The sequence below is a fragment of the Mus pahari genome, chromosome 9 (genome assembly GCF_900095145.1).
Source record: "Mus pahari chromosome 9, PAHARI_EIJ_v1.1, whole genome shotgun sequence".
NCBI lineage: Eukaryota > Metazoa > Chordata > Mammalia > Rodentia > Muridae > Mus > Mus pahari.
In genome coordinates this window covers 25,113,475-25,135,397 of record NC_034598.1, presented here as the reverse complement: position 1 = coordinate 25,135,397, position 21,923 = coordinate 25,113,475, and the positions used below count along the sequence as shown (strand labels likewise).

At 43.0% G+C, this 21,923-nt stretch overlaps 1 protein-coding gene across 3 annotated transcripts in view; it reads right to left on the bottom strand.

Moving 5' to 3' along the window:
• Positions 1 to 19,469, bottom strand: part of Micu1 (mitochondrial calcium uptake 1) — a 154,835-nt gene extending 135,366 nt beyond the window's left edge. For all 3 annotated transcript variants that reach the window (XM_021204602.1, XM_021204600.2, XM_029542289.1), the window contains exon 1: positions 19,345 to 19,469. The gene's annotated coding sequence lies outside the window, so the exon portion shown is untranslated. The remainder of the gene's footprint in view (positions 1 to 19,344) is intronic.
• Between the last annotated feature and the right edge of the window lie 2,454 nt (positions 19,470 to 21,923).

The window sequence follows — 21,923 nt, the reverse complement described above, 5'->3', positions numbered from 1 at the left end:
ATAGGGAACTTTCGGGATAGCATTTGAAATGTAAATAAAGAAAAGAAAAAAGAAAAAAAAAGAATATCTCTGCACCATCAGAAAAAAAAGAAAGAAAGAAAGAAAGAAAGAAAGAAAGAAAGAAAGAAAGAAAGAAAGAAAGAAAGAAAGAAAGAAAGCTGAGCAAGCCATGCCACTAATCTGTATCCCTCCATGGCCTCTGTGTCAGCGCGTGTCCAGCTTGAGCTCCTGTCCTGACTTCCTCTGGTGATGAACTGTGATGTGGAAGTGTAAGCTGAATAAACCCTTTCCTCCCCAAGTTGCTTTTCTGCCATGGCGTTTTATCACAGCAACAGAAACCCTAATAACTAAGACACCGAATTATCAAAAAAAAACACTCCAAGGCTGTCTGAGGATCAACTTCCCCTTTCTACCCTCTCATCTAGACAACCCCCTCAATCCTACAGCTTGAGGTTGCATTTATATGTAAATTGTTCTCCAAAGGTCATCTCTAGCCTATGCTTCCCATAAGGTCACAGCTAGATTGAAGTTCCAACCTGACAGGCACTCTAATTTAGGTTAGTCCTTAACAGATCCCGATTTTACCAATTTACTCCCCTCATCTCTAAAAACCAATATCTAGTCAGTCAAGCCCAGATGCAGGAGTAAGTTAGTTACCCTTGGCTTCTTCCCTCTTAAACTATCAGGCCTACTCTGTCAGAAAATGCCTGGGACCCTCATTCTAAAAAAAATACATAAATCCATATAATTTATTCCCCATGACAAGTATTGGATTGACAACTCTTAAAAGGTAAAGCAAAATCTGCAGCCTGAACCTAATTAGGTCAGCTGCTTGCTAAGAACATGTGCAGACAGACAGACAGACAGACAGAAATAAATCAACATTTTTCCTATTGTTCAAGTGACAGCTGTAACACCTATATTGTCAAAGCATGGCATTTTAGAATCATCTGTCCATGGACATGCTCTAAAAACAGAACAGAACACACAACCTACTAAAAGTTCTTCAGACAGAAGAACCATAGAAGAGGGAGCCTGGGGAATTCAGGTCTAAACCAGAAGTGTTTTTCATCATGCCTGAGTGCATTGGGGGGCCCCAGGTATGATCACTGCCGGAATTACCATGTTGGGGGTGAAACTACCCATCCCAAAGGCCCTGGCACATCTCCTAGGAGGGGGACTATCCAGTTCTGGTAACTGGGGCACACACACACTGACATCTGCCCATGCACATTTCCTGTCTTTTGCTTTATCGTGTCTATAAGCTGTAATTCTGCTGTAGGCAAGATGACAGATAGATATTTTCTCGCTAGTTTTGGACAAAACTGTAAATAAATTCACCTTTCCATGTATAAACATTATGCTGTTTTCTCTTACTGTGGGTGAGCTGCCCAGAGATGGGCTCTATGGCTGGGAACTCTGGTAACATGATCAGACTGATGTAATTCTTATCTTTACCACCTCCACCCTACATGAGTTCTTGGCTGAGACCAAGGAAAACATGAGCGCATACAGATCCCGTACACACATGGGAAAACTCAGGACGAGCAGATCTTAAACATCTGTTTCAGAGGCAGACAAGAATCCCATCCACCTCTGGAACAAGGCGGCCCCTTTAAGGAGAGGACCTGAGCTGGAGGTGCAGTGTAGCGGTGGAGACTTGTGGAGCAAGAAGACAACCCTATGCTTGCAACCCAGAGGTCCAGCAGCAGATGAATGGATGAGGAAAACGTGGAATGGAATTTCCCCAGCCATAAAGAACAAGTTACGTTGTTGCAGGAAGATGGACACAGTGGGAGATGATTGCAGGAAGTGAATTAAGCCAGCCTCAGAAAGATAAAGAGTGCATGCTTTCTGTAACTTGTCTTATATAGATGAAGAAAATATGTATGTATATATGATATAAATGCAAAATACCCCCCCCCACACACACACATACCATTTGAGACAGGGTCTCACTGCATAGCCCTGGCTGGTCTAGAACTCAGTATATAGATGAGGCTGGCCTCAACTCAGATCTGCCCACCTCTGCCTCCTGAGTGCTGGAGCTGGAATTAAAGGCAGGTGCCACCATGCCTTAAGTGGCCCCCCAAATCTGTACCCTTTGGCATTGCAAAATGATGTAATCTATAAAAGGTTTTGATTAAAAACTGCAAATTACTAAAAAAAAAAAAAATCACACAAAAAAGTATGTTTTAAGTTTACGAGTTTGTGTTAGGCTACATTCATAGCTATCCTGAGTTGTATAAAGCTTAGGAGAGGCGGGACATGCCTGCCACAGGGATACAGGAAACAATGGGAAGGGAGAGAGAGGCAAGGAAAGATGGAGCTATATAGGGGAGTGTGCTCAATATATATGTGTACAAAAACTTAAAAATACTTGGGGTTCAAACCCCACTTCCAAACAAACAATAGTGTTGAGAGTACCATCATAGGGTGTGGTGGGTGGAAGACACCCAGAGGCCTGCCAGCTCCATCCTCAGCAGGGGCCATTACGGCGTGCAAATATGTGGTGGAGAGATGAGAGAGAGAGCAGCAGAATGGCTTGAGTATTACGAAGAAAGGTAGAACTGGAGAGGTGGAGAGAAACAGCCTGATTAGCCTGCCATGAGACCTGAGGCCATGGTGAAGTCCTGGCCCATGCTGCTGCTGAGCACCATGTCTGGGTCCATGGCTACACAGCACTGGGGGTCTGTGTCAGTTCCAGGGCTCACATTACCACCAACGGCCACACAGACATCCTTGGTGTGGGCTGCCATCTGCGACCATGTTGGTGTCTAAGGGCTGTGCAGAGCTGGCCACGCCCCTCATTGGCTGCAGCACTCAGGAGAGCTGTGCCCTGGTGGCATGGGCACAGGTGAGCGCCCCAAGGGTATGAGAATAGGAGAGCTGGCCCCTACCCTTGACAGCTGTGGCATTGAGTGAGCTGGCCAGGGCAGTGCTGGAGCACTCACCCTGGTGATGTGGGTGAGGGAGAGATGGCAGGCTGACCAACTCATCTACCACCCAGGCCCAGATCCAGGGCTTGAAGTTGACCCACCCCAGCATCTACCTCATCTGTGAACTGCTGGAGCCTATGAAGGGCTGGATCCTGCAGATCCAAGGCTACAGGATCTCCATGACACAGGGCAAGGCAACAGCTGGCTATCCAAGAGAACTATGGGTGAGGATCCAGGATTGATAGGGTAGCAGACGCCAGAAGCCTCACACCAGACCAATGACTCATTGCAGTGAACATTTGCAAGTAACCTAATGTGGACAAAGGGTGTACTGTGGGACACACTGCGACACACTGCAGCTTCCACAACAAGGTACTTTTGTTGTTGTTTAGTTTAGTTAATTTTTGGTGTTTATTTTCTTTGGGGGTGTGTGTAAGGGATGTGGAGAGCCAGAGAGAGATGATATGCATGATGTGAAATTCACAATGAAGCAACATAAAGCAATTCAATGTTTTCTTAGAGAGTACCATTGTGAATGCAGACTTAAGTGGGTGCTGTCTACGCTGACAAGTCTCCAGTGATTTAGTCAGCCCTTTCTTCCCAGAGACACCCCCATAAAAATGGAGATTTCCTTTGTACATATACATGTCTTACAAGATTCAGTTTTCAGATAATTCTTTTCTAACTGGAGTTTCTTAAAATAATCAGCTAGAAACGATCCTTATGTCCAAAGGCACATGACATGTTTTGACTCCTACAGTCACGTTTTGGAGTGCTATGTCTTGAACCCCATCACATTTCGATATACTGTGCTGTTTTTCTCCGACTGCTTGTTCTCTAGTGTGTACCAGTCCAGTAGTGAGGGGATGGGGTGAATTCTTGCTGTCCTGGAGCAGCCTCGTGTCTCAATATGAACAGCATTCTTGGTTTCCAACTGTTCCCTTCATCACTTTGCTTCACGGTGCACAGCATGGCATTATCCTGCTTACGGGGTCCTCAGTGATGCCCTGGTCTTGCTGGGGAGTACCTGGGCTGAGTCACTGAGAAGAGCTGTGGACCCTCTCCTTGCATTCAGGGATCTTCTATTTCTACCTTTTTTTTTTTTTTTTTTTAAAAAAAAAAACAATTTATGAAAAGTCTAATTTTAGGCATTTACCCTAGGAAAACATATTCACAGAAAAACTTAGAAGCAAATGCTGAAAGCAGCTCCAGTCATACACAGTATCCAGTATGAGTGAAAAACTAAAAACACAACGAGACACCTTGGTACACCCTTTTGAATGCCTAGGAGAAAAATAACTAACCATACAGAGAGGATGCCAAGCAAAGAGAGCTATTGTCCACACATTCCTGCTGGGATGCAGAATGGTACAGCCCCTCTGAAGACAGCTGATGTCTTCTGAAGTTAAACATGCTCCTCCCACAAGATTCAGCCATCCAGCTGAAGAGTCTGCACACCAGAGTTTATAGAAGCTCTCTTTATAAATGATTCAAAAGTGAAATGTTCAGTGTCTTACAACAGCTGAATGGATAAACTGTGGTACGGCTGTAGAACTGAACACGCCTATGACCAAGCATAGACTTGTCAAGGCTGGAGAAATGGCTCAGTGGCTAAGAGTTTGTGTTGCTTTCCCAGAGGACCTGGGTTTGATTCACAGCACCCACAAGACAGCATAAAACCAACTGTAACTCAGTTCCAGGACATCCTCTGCCTTCTTCTGGCCTCCATGGGCACCAAGTGTGCGTTAAGTGCACACATACACACATACAGGTAAAATCGTTCATTTACATAAAACAGCAATTAAAAAAATGTTAAAAAAAAAAGAATGGGTTTGTGATACATACAACAATTTAGATGAATTTCAAAAGCATTCTCCTGAATGCAAAGAGCCCGTCTCAAACAGTGAGTGCTGCACATTCACATGCAAATGGTGAACTACAGTGACAGAGGACACACCAACCATGCCACACACACACACACACACACACACCACACAATATGTCAAGGAGCAGAGATATGAGAAGCTCTGACCCAACAAATATGGCACGAGAGCCACTTGCAAAGGCTTTTACATCTTGTGGTAACGGTGAAGCGAATCTGTACCATTAAAAGTCTTGCATCCAATTTTGTAGAATTGTACTAGGGAAAAATAGAAGTCCATTTTGCTGTATAATAATTTTGGAGGCTTTTAAAAGCCACACTGTCCACTGTAGGATCTCACTGATATTACATTCTAGAAACGGTAACCAAAAAAAAGCAGATCAGTGGGTGTCCAGGGTCAGAGGATGAGAGAATAGGATGACCCCAAAGGGACACAAGGGACTCTCTGGAGGTAAGGGAGCTATTCTAATCTTGACTATTACATTAACTGTGTGACATTAGTTGCCAAAACCTAAGTATATAGAAAGATAGGGACAATCTCAACAAGGAAATGATATTCCGGAGTCAAGGATATAGGCATTTTTAAACTTTTTAAAGATTTATTTTTATTTTATGTGTATGTGTGTTTGCCTGTGTGCACGTGTGTACCATGTCTGTGCCTGGTGCTAGAAGGAAGCTCTGGATCCCAGGAACTGGAGTTACAACAGTTACAACAGCAAGTGCTCTTAGCCATCTCTCCTGCCCCAAACGAATATGCTTGGTTTCTTGTTTACTGGGTTTTGTTGTTGTTGTTGTTGTTGTTGTTGCTTTAGCCCAAACCCGAATAACAGTTGCACATGAGGTATATTTTTACAATTATTTCTTTTAAAATGTGTGTGTGTGTGTGTGTGTGTGTGTGTGTGTGTGGCTGAAGCAGAAGAAGTGATAAGTCTGAGGACAGCACAGGCTCCAGAACAAGATCCTTTTTGTAAAAGAGAACAATTAGGGAGTTTCACCCAGCCTACCCTGAACTCGAAATATCTTTCTGTACCTGCCTCCCAACTAGCTGGACTATAGCTAAAACCACCAATGCCTGACTAAAGGATTTTTACATGTGTATTTGGAAAAAAAAAAAAAACCTACCTTTTCTTCCATCCTAGGTTCATGGTTAATGCCTCTACAACAAAGGACAGATTTATTAAAATAGAAGGCAAATGTATTTAAATTTGAAAATTGTTGTTATTATTATTATTATTTATATGTGTGATATGTCTTAAGCCAGGCATGGTGGCATATGCCTTTAATTCCGGGAGTAGAGAGGCAGGCAGGTGGATTTGTATGAATCTTGAGGGCTACAAAATAACCCTGTCTTAAAACCCACATACCCACACACCCACACACACTCTCATGTGCACATACACTCACACATAAGTAATTAGGTAGAGCTAATTATGATAAAAATAATCAAATGGCTCCTGTAAGCCTACAGTCATATCTTCATTTGTGATTTGCATATCAGCTAATTCATTCACTGGGACAATCTGTTTAGGATACAATGAGTTTTTGGCAATAAAGCTTTAACATGTCAACATCACTGGGTGACTAAAGCTAAACTTCAAAGAAGCCGAGACTGACCCAGAAAGAGTCCATTTTTAGGAAAGGAGAAATGCAAACACTGGCCAGCAAGGATGCACTTCATTCATTCTTCACAGAGTCAGAACACTGCATGAGTGGTGCCAAGATCAAACGCTCGGACTCTGAGGGACAGAAATGGCACAAGAGGACAGAATAAAGGCATCAGACTGAGTTAGACTGTCTCCCTGCGTCTGCTGAGGACTCTGCTGCTCCAGTGCCCCTCCCAATACACTCTCATCTGCCATCAGCAATAGGCTCAGTCTCCATAGGGGAAAAGGGTACCCATCCAGACAACATAGTAACAATTTTGTGTCGGAATAAATGTGCGAGTCAATGACATATCACTCACAGTCACGTTCAGCCAGGAAGAATTACTTGTAGTACAGGCCTATCTGTAAGGATAATGTGTTTATAGACAGCCAAACACATTTATCAGGTATATATGTCTGCCAAATGAAGCCTTTTCCTATATAAATAACCATTTCAGTGTCCTTCCTCTAGTAGTCACAGAAGTAAACATTGCTATACATACTCCCTTACAACAATTTGCCTATATTTATGGTCTCTCTAAAAACAAACATGCCAGGCTGACAAACCATCTTAGGGATTTCACAGGATGGATTCCTACCCGCTCTCCCGCCCCCACCAGCCTTTAACATTTGCTCCAACGTTTAGTTTCCCAGGAACTTTTTTCTTTCAAAGAAAAGGGGGAGGCATTTGCTATGCTAAGAAGCTTTTCTTAAAGTCTTGAGCTCAGATGCTCCACTTCTGTGTCCTATGTCACCAGGGCCACAGCTCAGATCACAAGGCTCTCCTGGCCACATCCTGCTCTTGACCAGGCCACTTCTTAACAAGAACTCCTGCTCATTTGAAGTGCTGCTGTAAACTTTGGGACTTAATTAAACTCAAACGAGACAATGAGACACTGAGCACGCGGAACAGTACAGGCTGCTCTTGTGTGCTGTTTCTGTCTATTTTGCTTTAATAAGCAGAGGCCCATAAATATCCTACTCTACATAATTAATTAGTTCTAGCCATCAGACTTAACCATCTTGACCTCTTAATGGAGAACAATTCCTCAGGAAGCCAGGACTATGTTTCATTACTGATGGCAATTACGTGCTTACCAAGGAAAATACAGATAATAAATCACCACGAATGGCCAGGATGAGGGCTACTGAGACGGCGCAGCAGGGACGAGTGCCTCCCACACAGGCATGAAGAACTGAGTTCAAATCTTCATCCCTCACATAAAAACCTGGGCATGGCTACTAAAGTGTGTGCCTGTGACACCTCCCCCGCAAACACAGACACACAGTGGAAACACAGACAGGAGATTGCAGAGGTCTGCTGACTGACAGCCTAGCTCCAGCTTCCCTGTCTCAAGGGACCAATGAATGCACAGTGGTCCGGCAGAGTGCTGAGTTCTTCCTCTGGTCTCTTCATACACATGTATGTGCACATGTATCACCCACAGGTATGTGCACACGCACACACACACACACCTGAGCACAATGTAATGTAAGTCAATGCTACTAGCCAGACCTGGTACACGTGGCCACTATCCAGAGATCAGAAGGACAAGAGGGTGGAGAATATGACCTCAGCCTCAGCTGCGCAGAGACTCTCAGTGCCAATCTGGGCTACAGATCGAGGTTGTCTCAAGCAAGCAAGCAAACAAACAAAATAAAAAGAGGAAAAATCTGCTAATGGCCTAATTAAAAATCTGTAGTTTATACAAAATAAATTTCAATAAAATACTACATAAATATATAGACCTATATAAATATCATCTTTTTAGTGCAAATACTTTAGAATTCAAAGAGTGAATTAAGAAAACATTACCTATCTTTGCTATGCTGCAATAATTTGTGATGAGTGATTATTTGGTCTCCTTGCTGATTCCTGGCACATAGCTCTCTTAAACAGCTGGGCTCTCAGAGTGTGTACTTTTCTATTGTTGGGAACAAGCAAAAGAAACTTATCCTAAGTGCTACCATTTTTTTTCAGATTCCATTTAATCATAGGAGAAACTAAATTCAAGGTCCCAGGTCAATCTAGTGGGATTAGCTACTGAGAATTAGGGGTCCCAAAAGCTGAAGAGTTTATGTTGTAAACAGTTGTCTTTGTCTAGACAACTCAGGGACAACTTGTAAGGAGACACCTTGTCTGCGTCCAGCCATCTCAAGGACAGCTTGTCCATCTTGCTGGCAGAGTCAAACAAGATCATATCACCAAGCCTAGGAACAAACTCCTATCCCACTTCTCCCATTGTTTTTTCTTAGTTGTCTGTTAACCAGCAAAGAAAATAGAAATTGCTGTTACCTAAACCAAGGTGCCCAAGTTGCACAAATGTATCACCAATCACCTGTTGTGCCCTAATTAATTAACTACACGCAGCTGACCTGATCCTTTGTCCGCCCCCCCAACCCCCACCCCATCACTCTGAGCTCCAGGCCTAAAGTCTAGGAGAATGAACTAAAGATCCTGAAGCCAGGTGCCCTAGATACGGCTCAGTCTCCAACCAGTACTCTCCTTGCTTAACCCATAATGTCAGAATACAATTGGATAACACTGCAGTTTCCCCTAGCCCGCTCCTTTTGCTTTAAAAATTGTCATACAATCTCCCTTCAGGGATGCAGTTCAGATCCCGAACTGGTTGACTCCGTAAGTGCTCAGAAAATAAAGCTTTCATTTTTAAGCTTCCATACCTGAAGTGAGTTTTCTCAGCTTCCACCCTGAACCCACACTATGATAAATATATAAACGCAGGTGACTTCTGGGGCAGCTTCAGGTGCGAGCTGGTTCCAGAAGGTTGGCATCCTCAGCTCTACTTCCTATCCCCAGGGAGGGGAAATGTGCTGATGGTTGAGCTGTCCCTGCCAATTATTTCATCAGCCATGGCTCTATGGAACCCCCAAAGACAGGACGGAACTGGGTCTGGGCTGCTGGAGGTGCTGCAAGGATGACAGACCCTAAGGCAGCATGGGAGCACAGCACCCCTTCCTTTAGCAGCTCGTCCACCTTGCATATTTCCAAGCTGTATCCTTTACATAAAAGAGTAAGGGCAGGAGAGATGGCTCAGTGGGTACAGGCACTTGCCACCAAGGCTGAGGACTTGCGTTTAATTCCTGGATGCACATAGTGGATGGAGAGAACCAACTCTTGCAAGTTGTTCCCTGATCTCCATGATGTCTGTCTATACCCCTCACGCACACACACATATGCATGCACTCATGCACACATACATACTCTAAAAGGATAAGTAGAACCATCTCTAGGACTATGGAAGCTCTTGCAGCAAATGATCAAATCCAAGCATGAAGTGTGAGAGCTGCACAGGCAAGTCACACAGGAGCCGTGGAGAACATGGGGGCTTACTGCTTGTGAGCAGAGGGAAGGCCAATCGAGAGGGACTGAAGCTTTAACCTGCAGGAGTGCAAACGCACCTGCTCTAGTTAATGTCAGTCCTGAACCAAATCACAAGCCACCTTGCTGGTGTTGGAGAACAGGTCAGGGAAGAAATCCATGGGAGGCATCAGATGTGAACTACTGAGTCCTGGGAGACATGGGAGAGGAAGGCAGTTCTTGCCATGGCTTCATTTTTCCTTTATACTTGAATCCAGGAAATAAAAGAGTTTTTCAATTATAATGTAAATTCCATTGTAAACCCACAACATCAATCCTGTCTCTAAGAAACTGTATGTTTTGGCTTAAATTGTCTTCTGTTCATGCTTGGTGGCACTCACCTGTAATCTGTGCACTTGGGAGGTAGAGAAAGGAGGATCCAGCGTTTCAGGCCATCCTCACATGCAGGGTTTAAAGCTAGCCTGGGCTACATGGGAGTATGGAGTATGTCTATTTTGTTAAGGAGGAGGGAGTGTACTGGCTAGTTTTGTGTCAACTTGACACAGGCTGGAGTTAAAGAGGCCCCTTGTGGGTGGTGCCATCTCTGGGCTGGTAGTCTTGGTTCTATAAGAGTGCAGGCTGAGGAAGCCAGGGGAAGCAAGCCAGTAAGTAACATCCCTCCATGGCTTCTGCATCAGCTCCTGCTTCCTGACCTGCTTGAGTTCCAGTTCCGACTTCCTTTAGTGATGAACAGCAGTATGGAAGTGTAAGCTGAATAAACCCTTTCCTCCCCAACTTGCTTCTTGGTCATGATGTTTGTGCAGGAATAGAAACCCTGAGTAAGACAGGGAGCCTTGTCCAACCTCACACAATCCAATTAAATATGGGCAGAAGACTTGAATGGACAAATATTCATTATGAATCAGGAGGAAAATGTACATCAAAGCTATACTGGGACACTCGACCCAGCAGACTATTAGAAAATAACACAGAGAATAAACGGTGAAAAAGTGGACCCAGGATGTAAAAATGCAAAACTGGGGATTTCCAATACGAAAGTTCCTCAGGAGTGGAATACTGCATTTCCTCCTCCTCCTTTTCCTCTCTTCTTCTTCCTTCCTCCTCCCTCCCTCCCTCCCTCCCTCTCCTCCAATCCCACCTTTACGAATGGTGCGTTTTTGCATCTGGTCATTTACTTGGTATAATGTTACCAAGGTTCATTCATGTTGCAGCATATCCCACATCTGCCTGTCTTTTGAAAAGTGGACTAACATTCCATTGCAGAGCAGGCCCCACTCTGCTCATCCATCTTCCATCGATGGACACTTGGGCTGTTTACATTTGGTTATTGGGACTAATGTTGCTTATATCTAAATATTTATTTGAATCCTTCCCTTTTTAATTCTATGTGTGGAATTGGAGATTAGAAGGTAATAAAAGGAGTGGAGAGATAGCTTGATGGTTAAGATCACTGACTGCTCTTCCAGAGGACCCTGGTTCAATTCCTAGCACCCACATGACAGCTAACTTCTGTCTGTACCTCCAGCTCCAGGAGGATGGAGAGATGGCTCATTGGTTAAGAGCAGGTACTGCACTTGGAGAGGACCCAGGTTTGGTTATCAGGAAGTACCAACATCACCATGCTGACAACCATCTCCAACTCCAGTTCCTGAAGTCCACTGCCCTCTTCTGGTCTCTGTGAGCACTGCATGCACATGCTGCACAGACATAAATAGAGGCAAACACAGACATAAAGTAAAAATAAATAAACCTTAAGATAATAAAAAAAAAATGTAAACAGTTTTGACTAGAGGTATTAGCACATGGTGGGCCCAATACTCTCAATGATTAACACAGGAAGTAGGGAGGGAATAATGTTCTAGAATATTAAGAGATGAAAGTGATCTCAGAAATTTTTAAGATTTCAGTGTGAAAGGCAACAGGCCAGAAAGGAGATGTTACCAACTTAAGAACAGAAAGCTAGCAAGCAACAAATTGGGAAACAAACCCAGATCTAATAATTCCTTGTCCGACTGTCTTCTTACCCTTTGCTACATTAATAATGTGAATAGCTTAATATTGAGCAAAGTAACTGGGTGTGGTGCTGTACATTTGTAGTTCTAGGCAAAGAGGAACTGGAGCAGAGGCAGGAGGATCACTGTTAAGGTCGAAGTCTGCCAGGGGTACACAGACTTTTCCTTAAAAGCAAACCAAGAGCATAGTAATTAATATATTTATTATATAATATATTATATACATATTCCTATATATGGGAAAGAAACTAATGCAGGCTTAAGTAAATAAAATGAGATCTAGATTCACAAGGTTAGAATATTTAGTGAATTCCTAATACAGTAGAAACTGAGATTTCCCACAACAGCATTGACGATTCTACAATCCACACTCTGAACCAATAAATAAATAACACTTCATCTTAATACAGAATGTGCAATACTTGGGAGTTTATCACCGATTGTAATCTGAGCCTAAGAAAACACACAGTCAAGAAAAATTATTAATGGTAAGAGTTGTTTTCTATAGAGCATGAAATGAAAACCTCTAGGCTAAAGGAAGGATGGGAACCATGCCAAAGCACTGACAACTGAATTGCTTCTTCTAATGCTGGGTACACATAAAGTGTGCACACTCCACAAAGCCCGTGAGATTAATTGTAAGGACACTAGCAGTGTTGGCAATAGGACTGCTAAGCTGAGATCAAGAGACGCCAGCTATTATGCACATTGCCATGCGCATCACCTAGAATAAGTCTTCATGTTAGCCTCATCTGCTTCTCTCAGGCTGAGTTTGTTTTCATTTTGAGGCCTGCTAGCCCTAGCCTCGTGTTACTATGGATAACTTAAAATCTGAGCTTCCTGCCTCCAGTTTTAGTGCTGAAATTATACACCCAGTTATTTTATTCTGAACCTTCCAAAGGAAGTTATGGTCAACACTTTGTCCCAAAACGTCTTTATACTATTGTCTTTTATAAGACAATGATCACAAATTCGAATTAGTAATACTTTCTTAATGTATTTTAGTGTATGAACCTCACCACTGTTTCATGGGCCTGGTTACCTTTCACCAGACCATTCTGGTTTTGATCCAGTTTCTACCAGGGAGGGGTTGCTGTATGGTTTTTCTTCTTTATGCATATGCGCACAGCTCTTGCCCAAGCAGGAATCTCTTTCATCTTAGGCATGACTACCTTCAGTTTTGAGAACAGCTGTGTGCTCTCTTTGGATCTAGAGACACTGCCTATAGTCAGCAAAACTAGCCTTTCACGACGCTAGCCATCCCGATGCAGTCACCTTTTAGAAGGCTTGTTCCCAGCAGACACCCACAGGCTCCAAGACAGAGAACCACTGCACTTTATACAAAGCACCCGACAGTTCTTCACACAATCTGAGTCTCAGTTAAGACTACAAATGTCCCACATCCTACAGTGGTTTTTGTTTTGTTTTGTTGTTTGTTTTTTGGTTTTTTTGGTTTTTGTGGTTTGTTTTTATTTTTTGAGACAGGGTTTCTCTGTGTAGCCCTGGCTGTCCTGGAACTTACTCTGTAGACCAGGCTGGCCTCAAACTCAGAAATTCGCCTGTCTCTGCCTCCCAAGTGCTGGGATCAAAGCTGTGCACCACCACACCCGGCTTCCTACAGTGCTTTTTGTGGGGATGTGGCAGAACCTGGCGGAGGAAGTGGGACAGAGAGCAAGGCACCACAGGCTCCTGTGACTCCTTGAAGAGTCCTGATCCACAGTACACTGTATCCGATCTGACATGGCTCCCAGCATGCCTGTGAGAAGACATAAAGGACCCAAGGCCGGGCACTGGCTGCTTCCCATCTTCAGGGACATCATCTCCCCTGTGGGGCAGGGGGATTGGACCTTCCCCTACTGGCTCTTAGGCAGGCGAGTCAGATTCTGCTAAACGCCTGTTGTACCAGGATTTGTCCTTGAATATATAAACATACCCCAACTGGCTAAAAAGCTATATATAAGCTCACGTAATAAACAATAATTAAGTTAGATCTGCACTCCGATGCTGGTCTCTGGAGTCTGAATCCCGGCATCACTATAGACTTCAGCTCCTGTTTACCCCACTGCTCAGCCCCTGTTCCCATACTTTTTACTGACGACAACGGAGTGCAAACTTTAGTAAAGGACAGCAGTGGGTTTCTTTCATCCAAAAGGCATTGTGCTATTTTTTTAAGGGGTGTAAGTGTGTGTGTGTGTGTGTGTGTGTGTGTTGCACTCTCAGGGTTTGGTGCTCTTTCCCCACCATGGAATGGATCTCAGGTCATCATCAATCTTGCAGAGTCAGCACTTTCACCTGATCAACCTAACCACAATGCTTCAAATCTTACAGGAAAGCCTCAGTCTCCATTCCCGCATTTTGGATCACACCTGTAATCTTAGCACTTAGGAGGCTGAGACAAAGGGATTGCTGTGAGTTTGAAGCTAGCCTTATCTTTAAAAAATAATAATAAAGTTTAAATGTTTTTAATTTTATTTTACTTGAAAATTATTTTCATTTGTACCGGGTGTCATCCCTGGATATCTGTCTGTGCACACCTGGTACCTAGGGAGGTCAGAAGATGTTGGACCCCATGGATATAGAGTTATGTACAGTTGCAAGCCTCCGTGTAGGTGCTGGGACTTGAACCTGGGTTCTCTGGAAGAGCAGCCAGTGCTCTTAACCACTGAACCATCTCTCCAGCCCCATAAGTTTCCATTGCAAATAGTAAAACTCACTTCAAACTTGCTAGTTTTAGCTTGGAAATTATTTAAGTTTGTAAGAAAAATGGAGTCAACACACCTCAATATGAATGTAGCAACATTTAACTTCCTAGCAACAGATGACTAACTAGATTTCATCACGTCTCATGGGTCTCCAACTCCATTGCCCTCTGTTTTGTAGGTTACGTTTTACACTGTTATCCCTTCTATCAGCAAGTACCCAGGATATCCTGTGTTGGAAGCATCACTTCTTCTTTACAGAGCCAAGGGTAGGTACTCCAGCAAACACATGCATGTATAAATAAACATAAGGTACTAAAATGTAACGCCCTCTTTAATCTGGGAAACCAGTTATCACTCTTAGAGTCTTTAAACACCTGAGCACTTTAATAATAAGAATAGTCTAACCAATCTTCCAGTTCACTGACATGTATATAACATGGAATTCAACATCTTAAAAAAGACAATTTGAAGGGCAATCTAATTCACTGCTTAGGCATCTCTGTATTTTAAACACACACACACACACACACACACACACACACACACACAATTGAGACAAGAATTCTAAAAATCAGAAAAGCAAAATCACTTGAGACATTATTTCTGCTATTACTGACACTTACATGTGATTAGAACATTACACATCCACACACTCACTATATACTAATTAACCTTGTCTACACAAGAGAAAGGCATGGTCTCTCCCATGTGCAAAGGGACAATCTCAGGTACAGAGGGGTTATCCAGCTCGCCATTAAGGAGGGATGGAGTTGGGCATTAGAATGTACCTCATCAGAACCTCTGCGGCCAGTGTCAGCAGCTAGTACAGCAGTTAGCGCCCACTGAACTGAGCTGCCGACGCTATTTCTTCCCATTGAAAACAAGACAATAGTCAGTACATCGTTTTAATTATAGTCTCCCCTAAAATATAATGAATCATTACAACGAAGCATAAAAAGATAGAAAACAAGACACTAATGTTAACTAGTTTTAAAGTTAATATCCATTTGACAGCAAATAGTGAATTATAGGTTTTATTTTTCATGCAACGATCAACACAACATAGTCTCTACACCGAGAGACTTGTCAGCAGAATAATACAGAGAGCCTAGAATTTACTCTTATTGATCACAGCTATTCAAGCACTTAAAATATCTTTATTCACGATTTACAAGCTGTAGTCACTTAGTCAAGTTAACTAAGCTACAATACAAAAAGTACCAGTAATTATTGAGCTTGGCACATAAGTTGTAGCTCAGCAACAGAGCATGTGCTGAGAGAAAAGGAAGTGAGACAAACTGGTCAAGGTGACAATATATTACAGGTTACAAAACTCCAATACCTGGGGGCTGCGAAGATGGCTCATGAGTTAAGAGCACTTGTTGCTCTTGTTAAGGACCTAGGTTCGGTTCCAAGCACCCATACAGTCGGTGGCTCACAACTAAGTATGACCCCAGTTTCAAGGAATCTGACGCCCTTTTCTGGCCTCTCCAGGCACCAGGCACATGCATGGTGCACAGACATACATGCTGGCAAAGCACCCATACACACAACATATAAATAAATAAATAAATAAATAAAACTTAAAAAAGATACTCTAGAGCCAAGACAGCACACCTGTAATAATAATAAACATCTATGCAAGGGAAGGACTCAAATTTCAAATTTTGTAATAATAGATATTTTTAAAAGCAGAAGTCAACACCCAGACTACAAATATAAGTAATTTATATCTCAAAGGAAAAGAAGACCTCTTCAGTTAGAATACAAATACTTGTAAATATCTATTGCTTCCATCTTCATACAACCGTCCTCCCTTCAGCAGGACGGAACACTGCAATTGTTTTCCTTTAGAAACCAAAAATGCTCTCCCCTCCCCCCATTAATTTGTGTGGTGCGAGACCACGTTTTCCTTTCTCCTAGTCCATGGTAAGAAAGAAACCCCAGCGTGGCCACAGAGGGCTTTCTATCTCTCTGTCGGCAGAAACCTCTGGGATGAACAGAGGCACAAGCTGGCATTGCTGGCCAATGAGGTACCACACAGAAACGTGCTAGATGTGAAGAGGGCATGAGGATCTCTTCTTGGGTTTCTACAGTTGGTTGCAGGGTAAGGAATATGAGGCCAAGTTTCAATTATTTTCCCAGAATTCCCAATTACATCCCCCCAAAGGGACATGATTCTGGAGATCAGTTATAACCAAGACTTGGTGGGTGGGTGTGTGAACAGTTTTTTTTTTGAGACATGGTGTCACTATGTAGCCCTGGATGGCCTGAAATACACTATGTGGACCAGGATGGTGTGCAACTCATCTGACAGCCTCTGCCTCTGGAGAGCTCAGAATAAAGGCCTGCACCACCACACTCAGCCCAATGGTCACGTTTTGTAATTTTGTAATGTTTCCACTTTTGAACAGAACATACTGTTTTTATAAGAAGAAACAAAAACTATTCCAAGATAATTTTCAGGTGTCTCACACATGCCCAGAGAGTAACATTTAGTGTTTTTAAAGAATTAACATTTTTTTTTCTCATGATACACTAAATCAGAACATCTATCGGGGGAAAAAATCCACTCCTTTTTTTGGCATCAAAGGAGGCTATTTCTATTATAAGTTGGGGGGATGTTGTGGTAAACTTTTTTTTTTTTAAAGGTACTTTTAAAGCCGGTTATGGTGGCGCACACCTTTAATCCCAGCACTCGGGAGGCAGAGGCAGGCGGATTTCTGAGTTCGAGGCCAGCCTGGTCTACAGAGTGAGTTCCAGGACAGCCAGGGCTATACAGAGAAACCCTGTCGCGAGAAAAAAAAAAAAAAAAAAAAAAGGTACTTTTATATAAAGGAAGTATACCAAATAACTCTTTGGGGGAGGGGAATGGAGTAGCATGTGCTTTCAATACTGTAAAAACTGTTCAAGAGCTAAAACTAACTTCGAAGTTTAAAAGTGAATATATATATAGAGAGAGATATAGATATAGATAGAGATAGAGAAGGGCTTTACTGCCAGCCTGGTGGCACATGCCTATAATCCCAGCACTGAGGAGCCTGAGGCAGAAAACTGCCATTAAATATTCAGCCAACTGTGGGGGTTGGCGAGGAGAGCGTCATTAATTACTTGAGTCTTTAAAATGACTACAAAGGTCTGAAGTAGTTGTTCAGTTAAATATAAAGGTTATAATTATTTCATGTGATATCCAATTACATGAGGAATTATGTATTAGGGTTTTTTCTCTCTCTTATGTATAAGAAAGCAAGTTACAGAGCCTGAGGCAGGGTGTTTATACCCAGAAGTTCAAGGCTAGCTTGGGCAACACAGTGAAACACTGTATCAATAGATGGGTGGATGGACAGAAGGCCAAAGATGGATGGATTTACCGAATACAGTAACCACTCCATGAAACTATAATAAAGGCAATGATGCTCTTGCTTTACCAGCCTTTATTGGTTCCTATCATTCTCTCCAGGCACACAAGCCATTCCGGAATCTTCACTTTCTGCTAATATTATTTTGAATGTTATGACCCTCTGTGCGGACACTTAGGCGTGGATGACGCTTTCTTGGCATCGGTAGGTAGCCAGGGTGATGTCTTTAAGCAAAAGAGAATCGAAGATTTATGAGAAGTGGGGACTGAACCCATTGAAGTCTGTAAGGTCTGGGCAGGCTTGTAATCCCACCCACCATTCAGTTGGCTGAGACAGAAAGATTCAGACTTTAAGGTCAAACCGAGTGATGGGAGCGGGAAGAGGGGCGGGGAAGCTACCTCAAAAAACAACAAAGAATTCAAACAAAACGAAGTAACTGGAGGCCAGACCATCTTCCGGGATAAGTGGCATTCTAAACTCTTTAGGATAAGATTCGAAACATGCATCGCGTTGTCCACCAACTGTTTGTTATGTCTCATCAGTGAAACCTAAACTCCCCAACAGACGTGTTTCATCTCCCGCACAAACTCCTTTCTAATGCTGCTATATCACCTCCCGGTCTGACCCTACTGACTGCTTTAAAGTAAACAGAGGTTTATTAAGGGAGTCATCCCAGAAGTGGATCAAAACATCTATTTATAAACAAACGGAAAAAAAAAACATCTTTCCGAAATAGCCCAGGAAGAAAATTATTTAATCTTATTTATAAAATGTTTATTTACATGTACAAATATTTGCACTTCAAGCACCTGCAAGGGACTGTCGACAAAACCTCGGATTTATAAAGGTGACAATTTATTATAAAACACAGTCCGCCTTAAACTCTTCTTCTAGCATCCCATATAATCAGTAATACCTGGCACATTCTTGAAACATCCTGTGGGTAGCCCCGACTAGGACTGGGCACAGACAGAGAAAAGGGAGAATGAGAACGTGAAGTTGCTGGTGAGGATAAAAAACGGAACAGTCCGAGAAGTCTGCAGTTTGTTTTGCTTTTCTAAAAAGCTAACGATTTGCCCCCATCTTCTCTATCCCCAATACATGTATCTATCTTTCTGTCGCAGCTGTAAACTCCTCCATCCACTTCTGACCACATCCACGAATTCCGGGAGAACCGGTGAGGGCTATCCCTGTGTCCTGGGCGCAGGTGGAGAGGATGCACTCTGAGGCTCGAAGCCGGGCACTACAAGTTCTCCCTGGCAGGGATAAGGGATGAAGGGGTGAAGGGAGCGGAGGACCGAGAGTCCCCTCAGCATATCCCCAACAGCATCACCAAGACAGCAGTCCCTGGCGGACCTGAAAAGTGGTCGGATTCTCAGAGCCACACGAAAGGCTCGTCCCCACAACGCGCCGGCTTCCCCTCCCCTAAACCGGTCTCCGCCAGGCGATCAGAGACCTCACACTCACCCGTCCGCGCTCCAGCTTTAGCAGCAACTCGGAGAATGCCGCCCACCTCTGACAACCATAGAGACGCAAAAGCCGGGGAGCCCCGCTCTACGTCCTCCGCCCACTCTCACGTGACTCCCTCAGCCGCTGGGCCTGCCGGGATCTTGATGAAACGTAGCTGGGAGGAACCGAGCTGGGGAAAAATGGGGAGGGGCGGAGAGGCAACCCCGCCCTTCCCTGGGGGCCCGCCCACACTTCGGATCCCGCCCCGAGTCAAGACTCCACCCTCGCCTGGGGGCCCGCCCTGTCCTCAGTCCCGCCCACAGGTCGGCGCCACGCCTCGCTGTTTAGGCGGGAAAGCCGGCAGGTTTGCAAAATCCCTCCTGCATTCCATTGCTGATTTTGTTTCTCTGCTGTCAAAGTGCACCTCTCCTGTGCCTCTTTCTAGTTAAACCCTGTTCTTCTGTAAGTGAGAAAGTGATAACGAGGTTCTTCCCACCAGCCTAGAGGCTCACACTGGTTTTATTTTAGAAACATCTTTTATTTATTCATTGACAGTTTCATAAGATAAAATGTATCGTAATCTTATCCACCTCCAATTCTCCACTCTCACACCTTCCAGGCAGTCTCCAACCAGTTTCCCAGCACTTGGAACTTAGAGGCCAGTGTGGTTTACTTAGAGCTGTGTCAAATTATGCAAAAGAGAGCTCAGCAGGTTAGGGCTCTTACTACCAAGCCAGATGACCCACGTTTGAGTCCCAGAACACCTGCAGGAGAGAACTGATTGATGCTAGTTGTCCCCCAACCTTCAGAACCATACTGCGGAACACATACATACATACATACATACATACATACATATATACATACATACATGAAAAAAGGGAGGGAGAAAAGGAGCGAGTAAAAGTCTTCTCTTGGAACACACATCTTGTTATCTCTGAAACTTGTAAATTTCACATAGAACACTTTGGAGGCTCACGGGATAAATTAACTCTTTACTTGAACAAGGAAAAGAGAAAAAATCATCAATATATAAGTTGTTGAATAAAGTTTTCAGCCAGATGTGGTGGCATAGAACTATAAATCTCAGCATTTAGAGACAGAGGCAATAGGATTGGGAGTTCAAAGCCATACTTAGTTACATAGTGAGTTTGAGGCTAGTGTGGGCTCTATAAGATCCTGTCTGAAAAACCAAGCCAAACATAAAAATCCATCAAGATCAAGAAAGGCAATGACTAAGTTGGGCATGCTGGTATATGACTATAACCCCTGTAGAGACGGAGGCAGGAGGATCAGGAGTTGTCTTTAGGTTGTCCTCAGCTACACACATGGCAAATTGTTCTCTAACTTCCATCCACATACCATAGCAAATGTGCCACCCCACATACATACTCACACGCATAATAATATGTAAATAAACATTAGAAGAAATATCCAGGTATCCCTCCCCTGCCCCACACCAGTAGTTCCCAAGTCACATTGATGATCAAATGCCTCACACTTAACTGGAGAGATTTTTGGTTTAGGTTTTTATTTGAGACAGGTCTTTCTATAAAGGCTAGGTTACCCATGCTGTTCTCAAACTCATGGTAGTCTTCCTACCTCGGCCTCCAAAGTACAGGGGTTGTGGGCATGCACCACTATGCCTGGCTCAGGGTAAAATAACACAGATTCCAGTGAGTGCATCCCAAGATACACTCACTGGACTAGAATGGTGCTCAGAAATCTGTACCTTCATAGTCCCATGTGGTTTCCATGTAAATGTTGAATGGGAAAAGAAATGGATTTGGGTTTTTTTTTTTTCCCTCCATGCCACAGAATAAAATTTTAACTTCTATTTTTAACTTCAGTATAGCAAAAGTACATTATACTAGAAATTCTGTGCTATCGAGAGAGAGAAGTTTTTTTTTTTTTCTTTCAATTGGGCCAACATATAAATTGACATGCTTTCAGGCATTTCCTACTTATCTATTTTTATCACATACATAAAAGTAGCAATTCCAGGTGTTACCGCAGCAGGCTCAACTTATTATACCACAGTGAAAAGTGAATCTCTCCTGTAACAGGCATCTGAGTGAATGGAGTGTCGTTTCATAAACCTTTCATTCAATTCTTTCAAATGAATTCAAAAGAGACTCCCCATCCTTCATTATATTTATCTTCAGAGTTTTATAAATTATAGCCTTTAAAAATCTATGCAGATTTCCAAAGCTTTCCCCTCTCTTCTGTGGTGCTGGGGACTGAACACCAAACTTGGTACAGTCTAGGAAGCCCTCTAGTATTGAGCTGTTTTCCACCCCACAAATTCTTATTGAGAAACTATTATATTCCAGTATTATTTAGAAGTTAAGTTCTTAGTTGCTATTGTAGTATGTATGTTCTTTCCTTATAATTATGGCCAGAAATAATTATATTCAAAGAAGTAAGAAAAATTTTTTAAAACCTTAAGTATTCCTTTCTTTTTATCACAAAGGAAGCAAGGAAGACCAGCTAAATCAATGATACATAAAAATTTTAAATCTATTATTTTTCATTGTAGTTGAAGGTAACTACAAAATCGAAGAATCACTTCTCCTATTTTGAGTTCTAAATCCATT